Here is a 10,250-nt window from a genome sequence, read left to right as displayed (position 1 = left end):
TTGCAACTACTGGAAGTCAAGACATGCTAGAAGCATACTAATAAGGAACAAGATCAAACATGCTACATAAGCAGGATATCACAGCAAATTCATAATAGGATAGGAAACAAACTTATGCTATATAGTTAATGTATATATTCATGCTTTGAACACAAATAACTAGTCTATTAAAAGGGATACAAATAATGTAAGTAAAGCATCTTCAAGAAACAAGATTGGTAGCAAGATTAAACAACAAAGAGATGCAAAGGTCCTAAACATCAGTAAGTTGCAACACATAGGCTTGATAAGCTTAAAAGGAATCTAATTTACTCAAATCAGGTTTAGGCATCCTTTAAACTGTCAATATGAAATTAAAAGTAAAGGAGAGATAAAAATTGAAATAGAACAAATAAAATTGCACACAAAAAACAACCCAGAAGAACACATTAAGCAAAACTCCAGGAGTGAAAACATAGGCAAATCACAGATACATAAGAATGAAACTACGAAGTCTAGTAACTCACCAATTAAGTGAAAAAACAAAAAAGAACAGAAGTCCACAGTATTCTGAATATCAACGAAGAACAAGAACCCAGAATTTCGGTGGCCTTGGCTTTCAGTCGGCCAAGAACCAAAGTATAGAACGAGATAATGAAGGAATAACAGAATAAAGCTTTAAATTTTAGTGAGATTATAGCGATTCAAGTCTGTCTTAAAGGGGAATGGGGAGGGGTTTATATAGTACTAGAAATTAAACAAGTAAATAAGGTAACACTATGAAATCAACCATAAATAAGGAAGCAATAACATGCAGAATTAATAAAAATCAAATTTAGGGATAAATAGGTAAATCCTAATTATTTCTTGCATAAATAATGTAATTATACATAACTATGGGCTATTATTGCAAAAATGTACAATTAGTCCTAAAAATACAAATATAATTATGAAAAATGCAGTACATTATTTTAAAATATACATGTTGGTGTAAATGATGAATTTGGATAATTAAATCACCATAAAAATAATTTGAAGAATAATTATTGGTTATTCATACAATAAAATACAGAGAGAGATTGATTTAAAACCTTTAAAAATTATGGAAAACTATGTAAAATGCTTGTATAGGTTTATAAACTAAATGATGATGCAAATATGCTATATTGAAAGTATATATATATATATATATACAATTTAAAAATATAAGGGAAAAACTAGGTATCAACAGCTGCCCCTCTTTACCCGGGAATGATGGAAGAATTATCGGGTAAAGAAAATGATGACCAATTTTGGCCGAACAGAACGAGGAATGATGTGATTAAAATGGGGCCAAACCCTGGATCCTGAGTTTCCTACATATCCCTGGTGTTACGGGAATCAGGCCGTGTGTAGTTCTGGATCCAATGATGGACGAAACCGATGAAATTGTTATAGGAATGGTTGTATGTTTTGGAAAAGGTTCTTTTGGGGTAGGACAATATCGGATGAATTTATGCGAAGCCATGAATATGAATTTGAGACGTTATGGGCGTATCACAAGGCAAGTATCTGAACGGTTATCGAGTAAAAATGGGTAAGTGATGGTGATCGGTTACGTTTTGAAATAATTGCAGGATGTGGACGTTGTGAGCGGAAACCGGAGCAAAGATTGTTCCTGTTTGAAGAATGGTTATTTCCTAGATTACCTGAAAAACTTAAAACACGATGCATGCAAATATATATGGATTATTGCTAGAATTTAAACATGATGCAAATTCCATTTGGACTATGGAGATTTTCTTTGGACGGTGAGGATGATGTCCTTAGACCATAACGTCCCAGGCCATGAATTGTGAGATAAGGGATACGTAGGCCATGAAATGGCATTCTCGGGTCATGAGAATGGTGCCTCTGAACTATGACGCCTTTGAATAATGATGTGCAACATTGGGAGATCCTCAGGCCATGACATGGTGCCTTCAGGCTATGAGGATGATGCCTTCGGACTATGGCGCCTTTGGACAAGATGGCGATGTTTCAGCCGATGAGATGCAAAGACATGATGCTGGGTCATATAATAAGTGAAACAAGACAGAGCTTAGTCTTGTATAAGATAGTGCTAGATTTCAAGTAGCATATCATTTGGTGTTATACCAGGAAAGGCAGAGCTTAGCCTTATGCAATCGAGGAGGCAGGGCTTAGCCTCATGCAAGAAAGGGAGACACTGCTTAGTCTCATGCAATTAGGAGACCATGCTTAGTCTTATGCAGGGAAAGACAATGCTTAGCCTTATGCATGGCTTAGTCTCAAGCAGGGAAAGGCAATGCTTAGCCTTATGCAATAGAGGAGGCAGGGCTTAGCCTCATGAAAAATGGGAGACAATGCTTAGTCTCATGCAATTATAGAGACAGGGCTTAGTCTCATGCAGGAAAAGACAATGCTTAGCCTTATGCAATTGAGGAGGCAAGGCTTAGCCTCATGCAGAAATAGGAGACAGTGCTTTGTCTTATGCAAGGAAAGGCAATGCTTAGCCTTATGCAATTGAAGAGGCAAGGCTTAGCCTCATGCAGAATGGGAGACAATGCTTAATCTCATGTAATGGAAGGCAGTGCTTAGCCTTATGCAATTGAGGAGACAAGGCTTAGCCTCATGCAAAATGGGAGACAATTCTTAGTCTCATGCAGGAAAAGGAGACAAGGCTTAGTCTCATGCAATGGAACGCAATGCTAGCCTTATGCAATTGAGGAGGCAGGGATTGGACTCATGCAAAATGGGAGGCAGTGCTTAGCCTCATGCAAAGAAAAGATAATGAGTGATAGTAGAGTATTTTCTTATTTGGAGACATGTTTGCGTTTGGCAAATTTGTCGTTATGAAGATAGTGTATTTGTGAATACTCCTGTTATGTTCATTGTGCCTGCATCCAGAGAAAAATTGTGAGTTTTGCGGGAAGGTTGGTTCGTGCCTTCGCCCACTTGCTTTGCTTTGCTTGGCTCTGGAGATCCTGTTTGAGTTACCCTGGGTAACATCTGACTGCTATAGAAATAAAGTTTTCGAAAGATATGCATGCATTTGATAAATGTAGTTATTTAAAACATAGTAGTATGCAATATCAAGTAAATTAGATGAACCAATGACTGTGACACTTTGGAGACATTGCAGCTTCCTTGCATTACAATTTTGAGGTTCCCCTCAAAAATTTGCCTCAGTATAATAAGCGATTCTTCGGCCGTTCCACATATGATGAAATTGGCTGGACTTGCTCCGGAATTTTGAGGGTCCTCCTCAAAATTCTGCCCCAGTTTCTGACCATGGGGAAAATGAAGATTTTATTAAGATATGACCGAAACCACATGGGTGCCTACGTATCCCCTCTTAAATGGGCAGCAGGTCAAGCGTAGTTCAGTTACATCAAATGAAGAAATGTAAACAATCCTAAACATAGTATCTCTTGACTGCGTCTGAATTGATAGGTTTTGGCCAAATTTCTCCATCCATTTCTGCAAGTATGAGTGCTCCTCCTGTTAGTACTCGATGAACCATGTAAGGAACTTGCCAGTTGGGTGAAAACTTCCCTTTGGCTTCACCCTGATGTGGAAAGATTCGCTTCAGCACCAGTTGCCCCGGTGTGAACTATCTAGGTCTGACCCTTTTGTTGAAAGCTCTGGACATTCTGTTCTGATAAAGTTGACCATGGCATACCGCGTTCATTCTTTTCCCGTCAATAAGAGCCAATTGTTCATAGCGACTCCGTATCCATTCTGCATCACTGAGTTATGCTTCTTGTATAATTCTCAAAGAAGGGATTTCGACTTCGGCGGGAATGATAACTTCAGTATCGTAGACCAACAAGTAGGGAGTTTCCCCGATTGATGTGCGGACTGTGGTATGGTACCCCCAATAAGGCAAATGGTTTCTTGTGGTTGTCTACCATCTTTCTCAATATCTTCTTGATATTCTTATTTGCGGCCTCCATGACTCCATTCATTTGAGGCCTATATGCTGTGGAATTCTTATGCTTGATTTTAAAGGTTTCACGCATGGCTTTCATTAAGTCACTATTGAGGTTGGCGGCATTCTCGGTGATGATGGATTCTGGTATCCCGAATAGGCAAACAATACGATCCCTAACAAAATGTGCGACGACTTTCTTAGTTACTGATCGGGTCCAACCCTACACCACTACAAAGTGGCAAGAGCGGTCGATGCAACTTTTACCCGAGATTGTCGGCATCGAATCCACAGGGAGCTAGATTGGTTGAGAATTGGATTCCTATCTAAATTAGCAATGCGTAGTGCTCTTAATTACACCTCCAATCATAATTGTTCGTCTGTTACTTCTAATATTATACTAATGAGATGCTAAGTTAAACAAAGAGCAAATACTTGAAAGGTTTCCTAAATGGATAACGAGGCACTAGGGAAGTGACTTTCTCCTAGGTGAATATTTGACGGGTTCTAAAGCTTAAGGCAAAGATGTTATGTTGGGGATTGCGATATAACCAATGCACGAAACTACTCACTCTATACTTCTCGGTAGCTTGAGTGACTTTTCCCTAATTGACTTTCTCAAGACCAATTGGATGTCAAGATTTGTGCAAGCAATATAGGCTCAAGTCGGGTATTACTATCTCTAGGTTTAACCCTTTAATTGGGGCTATCAATCTCTTGAATACACCCCAATTCCTTGCTGGACTAATTTTCCTAGACTCAAACTCTCTTTCTCAAGAAGAGCCCAAGTCAAAAAGGCAAAAATTAGTGTTTGCAACCACTAATTCAACATAGAAAACACAAACCAGTCCAAATATCAACCACCCATAAACATCTAAGCATTAAAACATAAGACCCATCAAATACCCACACTAGGGTTGAGCCACAACCCTAGCTAATGGGTCTACCTACTCATAATAGTGGAAGAAAACAGATAATTAGATGAAGAATAACCCATATAATATGTTTACAAGCTAAGAATTAAAGATTCAATGTTAAACTAGCCACAAAACTACTCAAAATAGGTCCAAAACGGCCTTCACGTGCTCAGCTACGAATTAGATAACCTAAAAATCTGAAAAAGAAGTATTTATACAAGGCCAAATTTTTTGGACAAAAAATACCCCTGACGGAGGTACCGCGGACCGCGGGCGCGGTGAGCCTTCTTAGCTTCATTTCTCAGGCTCTGAATCTGGCCACCACGGACCACATAAAATGCGCCGCGGCCACGGTGGCTTCACTGCGGTCCGCACAAAATGGACTGCAGCCGCAGTGGCTTCCAATCTTCCAAACTCCCAGCTCTCTGAATCCCTTCTCAGCGGACCGCACAAAATGGATTGCGGCCTCGATGAGGCTACTGTGGCCACGAAGAATCTTCCGCGGACCGCAGTGCTTGAGCTTCCAAAGTTGCATCTCTCTGACCTTTTCCACCGCGGACCGCACTAAATGGACTGCGGCCGCATTGGGTCTATAGCGGCTGCTGTGGATTTTATGCTGCAGCAGTGCCTTGACTTGTTCTTGGTACTTGTGTAGGTTTCACTCCTTTTTTGAGATGATTTTGACTACTTGTCACTTTTTTGACCAAACCCTGCAAACAAGTACAACATGTAAGACTTTGGGACTATTTGTATACATTTTTAATCAAAACTAAAGTAAAAAGGTGTGTAAAATGAACTAGAATACCTAGTTATCAACTCCCCCAAACTTAAGCTTTTGCTTGTCCTCAAGCAAACAAAATAAGTTCAGCCTCCTTAAGAATACAACCAAGAAAATTCAGCTGACCGAAAGTGACCTCATCTAGCATCAATTGGGACTAACAATTGCCCTCAATTCAAATGAATCATTAACAACATTCAACCTTTTAAGCACCATGGTTTTAGTGCGACACAAAAGCATCAGGAATTGACTCAACTCATCAAGGCAACTCTGTTCATCATCTTGGTCATTGTGGAACCCAAACTCATACTCCTCACTCTTCTTTAAGCAAGACCTCACTTTTAGATTATAGCACTCAGAAAGAGGATTGTGGAAATACACTCATCTCTCTCAAAGAAAGGTCACAAGTCCGGCTCTAAGTACCATAAGCTTGACCCTTATGTGAGTCACCACTAATGTAAGCTTCATTCAACTCAAGATCATATGGGGCTTATTGTGGAGATATAGTTAAGGCTTTTGGTTCAGGGTAGGAAATATTTGGTCTAAGTAGGTTCCATTTTCCCTTAAACACTTCATTTGCTTTATTTTGGCACACATTCTCTTCACTTTTAAGTCATTTACTTCTTTCTTAGGGGTTAGAGAGACACATTGCCACTCTTTCTTGATCATTTCAAAACCTTTTCTCCTTTCTAAACTTTCCACACCTTTCATCTCTTTACTTTTCCCTTCATTTCTTCTACATTGTTCATTCTTTTTGACTTTTTGATTTTTCTTTCTTTTTCTTTCTGCCTTTCCTTTTCTTCGCTTTTGTACCTTTTACCACTTTGTTGCATTCCTCGTATCTCCCCCAAACTTATGCTTTTGCCTTGTGCTAAGGAAAGATCGGGTGCCAAGAGAGGGTCTTTTTAGAACGGGTAAAGGCTTGTATCATGGTCTTTGAAGGAAAAAAGGCTATGGCTCAAAAGGGGTTGACTAGGGATATTATGATTGGTAGGCTATGGATGTTTTCAAGATAACATTCGGATCAAGGAGAGCCTATAATCACTTCTCATGTCAAACTACACTTAGGATTTTGCCTAGACAAACATTCAGGGCAAGTTCTAGACTCAATGGCACGAGATTTGGACTTGCAATTCAAATTCTCACCACACAAGCTATAGGATTGCTAAAGAGACAGAGTCGGGGGCCCACAACAACTTTAGCTAAGATTTGAGCAACATACATGGTCCCGAAAAACCACTTGATGATTGTCGGCCAACACAAAAGTCTCAAGGTCACAACTATCACCATCCTATACACACCAATTTGTTTTTGACCATAAGATCAAAGGCAAATGTGTTAGGCCCAAGTGAAGTTTGCCTGAGGCATTATTACTCACTAGCTACTTATTTACACTAAAACAAAAAGAAAACATACTCAAACCCTTAATAAGGTTGTCATGCCATCCATCATCGGGAAGAGCCACCCAGTTCACAAAAATTCCACCTTTGGAAAGAACCGTGGTATTAAGAAAACCAAAGGCTTATTTGACAAAACTCAAAATAAAAAGCTACAAAAGAAAATGCGGAAAGTAAAATGAATATGTACAATAGGAGATTTAGATGAATATACATAAGAGGGAATGAATATATACATCAGAAAGTAACTTTATATACAGACCAAAGTTGCAAAGTACGAAAAGTGAAATAAACTGGTAAAATTATGTACATACCAAAAGTGAAAATCAAAGCATAATAAAACGAAAATAGTATCGTATTACAACACCATATCATCAAAATAGGGCTACCCCCTCAAATGAAAGCTAGCATTGTCTTTAATGCTAACTAACCAAAAATAGCTCAAGAAAAGATAGAGGAGTAAAGAAGACTCCCTATTGGCCCTCCGTCTGCATGGGATCACGAGCCTGGGTCCCTAGGTCCTCGGACTGCTCGGGAACCTGTGACTGGATCCCTGTAACCTGTGTCTGCACTGGGACCTGGGCTGCACTGGGACCTGGGGCTGGTTAGAGGAACCTTCCTGAGGCTCCTCCAACTCAATCACTACATCATCAGTATGGGGAATCGCCCTTCTCCTCTTTGGTTCCCTCTCTAACTCCCTCTCCTGCTCAGGCTGGGCTGCTGGAATCGGATCATGCAATAGTAGCTCCAAGGGCAAGTGATCAACAGCCTTCATCTTCTCCACTTTTACCCTCAACTCCTTCACAGACTCCTTTGATGCTCGAGTCTTTCTCAACTTCTTTGTTTCCTTTGTCAGCTCCTTCAATGCTTTTCTATGAATACCTACAGCCTCCAATATCAATTGTTGGTTCTCCAGGAGCTTCTTCTAGTTGTACAGAAGCTCCTTGAGAGTCTCCTCCACTTAATTTGGAACCTGTGGCTGTGGGGGTACGGACTGGGCTGCCACCGAGGTAGAAAGCACAAAAAGCTAAGAAGTAGCTGCTTGCATCCAGTTGTTGATATTGGTAAGGGTCTGGCCCAAACAGTGGGCAGTCAATGGGTAGGCTGTGGATGAGAGAATATCTGGAGTGGTGGAAGTAGAGGGTCCTGGGGAAATATCTTGTGTAGTTGAGGGAGGCTGAGTAGAGGGGACTACTACTACTGGCTCTTCAGGCTGGCCAGTAGAACTAGTGGCTTTTCCTTTTGGATCTTTGGCTTTGGAGTTGTCATCACTCTTCAGGTTGTACCAGGAAAAAGGTAGCTTCGGTTTCACCTTCAATCAAACTTCCTTTTCTCCATATCCTGGTCCTTAAAGTACATTGTCAGGAAATTTGGGAAGGGATATGATCTATCACCTTCATTGACCTCCCGTGTGATCATCCTAGACATAACATTTCTGACGTTGATCGGGTACCCCGCCATGATAGAAGCCACCAAGATTTCCTGAGAGATAGGCAGAGAGTTCTCATGAGTAGTGGGTCCAGCCTCGTGCATACGAAAGTCTCCCACCCCTTTGCTTCGAAGTTTAAAGTTCTCCTCAGAATTGGGACTCCTGCTGTCAACCAAGCTGGGGTGGTACCCGGGAGTGCCAGATATTCTGCCAACCATGGACGGGCTGCCTCGTCCAATGCCACCTTTTCTAAATACAATGATTCATCTTCCTCCAGAAATCCCAGGTAGTCATTGATTGTCTTCCCTTCAAACTTCACTGTCTAACCTATTCCACAATGTCTCAATTGGGTTAATGATGTTAGCTCTTGGTATGGGGTCTTATCGAAGCGCTTTATTTCATTTGATTACTCATGCTTATTCCAAAGCATTATTATTTTTAGGATCCGGATCCATTATTCATTCAATGGAAACTATTGTTGGATATTCTCCAGCTAAAAGCCAGAATATGGGTCTTATGGGAGGTTTAAGAAAACATGTACCAATTACCAAAATCACATTTTTATTAGGTACACTTTCTCTTTGTGGTATTCCACCTCTTGCTTGTTTTTGGTCCAAAGATGAAATTCGTAATGATAGTTGGTTGTATTCGCCAATTTTCGCAATAATAGCTTGGGCCACGGCGGGATTAACCGCATTTTATATGTTTCGAATCTATTTACTTACTTTTGAAGGGCATTTAAACGTTCATTTTAAAAATTATGGTGGGAAACAAAAAAACCCCAATTGGTACACGCAAGAAATAGGCTTATTCAGCAGCCTTTTGTTCAATTTCTCGTGGAGTCAAATTCTCATCAGTACGAGTCAAGGGAATGGACCCCTGGCCTCGGATGTCCATATAAAGAACACGACGAGCATAAATACCCTCTTTAACTTCTATTCTAACGGACTGAATATCTTTTATAAGGAATCGGAGGAATATGCGACGATTTTTTCCCGAAAATCCCCAACGAAAAATACAGACTATTCCTTCCTTTCTATCGAATCGACCATAACCACTACCTACATTCCAGGAAATTGTGCACCACAAATAAGAGCTAATAAAGAGATCCGCAATTCCGTAGAAAGACATCACGATTCCTTGTGGAAAAAAATAATTTGCTGAGGTGGAAAAAAAGATATCAAATTTCTACCAAGATAACTGGAAGTTCCAACTAATAAGAAGCCTAATGAACCTAAAAAAAGGATAAAGGCCCAGCAGAAATTACTTATTTTTCGAGATCCTGTTATAAGTTCTATCCATATATGTTCTGATCGCCAAGTCATACTTTACCCGATTGCATTTTATTGGAATTGAGATAATACCCCAGAGAAATTTGACTTTACTTTTTTGTTTCCGAAGTAACTCTCATCAACTAGCACTAGTTTGAGGTGAACTAGCACTAGTTTGATGTCAACCTTTAGGAGTAATTCATCAAATTAGTTAAATCTAAAATAATAACATACTCTTTATTTAATACGATCCCACTATACATATCGATATACATAGAGATTCACCGACTACATTTCAGGCATCCAGCAATCCTGATCTATTTGAAAATTGCTAGAATTGATATATCCATATATCATATTTCTGTAGGCATAAAAGTTTTTTCCTTTATGTTCGGTGGAAATCACATGTTATACTATATTCCAATAAATAGATATCTGTGTTATGATACAATTTCACATTTTCAAAAAAAAAATGGATGAGATTGGGTCCCAGCGGATCTAAACAATCTTATTTTTTTGAACATGAAGAAATAAAGAAGCCATTGCAA

The 10,250-nt window shown here is 39.6% G+C and overlaps 1 pseudogene; it reads right to left on the bottom strand.

Moving 5' to 3' along the window:
• Nucleotides 8,030-9,904, bottom strand: LOC109231678 (annotated as a pseudogene).

This window comes from Nicotiana attenuata, chromosome 8, assembly GCF_001879085.1.
Source record: "Nicotiana attenuata strain UT chromosome 8, NIATTr2, whole genome shotgun sequence".
In the NCBI taxonomy this organism is placed as follows: domain Eukaryota; kingdom Viridiplantae; phylum Streptophyta; class Magnoliopsida; order Solanales; family Solanaceae; genus Nicotiana; species Nicotiana attenuata.
The sequence above is the reverse complement of the archived record's forward strand: the minus strand, read 5'-3'. Positions and strand labels throughout refer to the sequence as shown.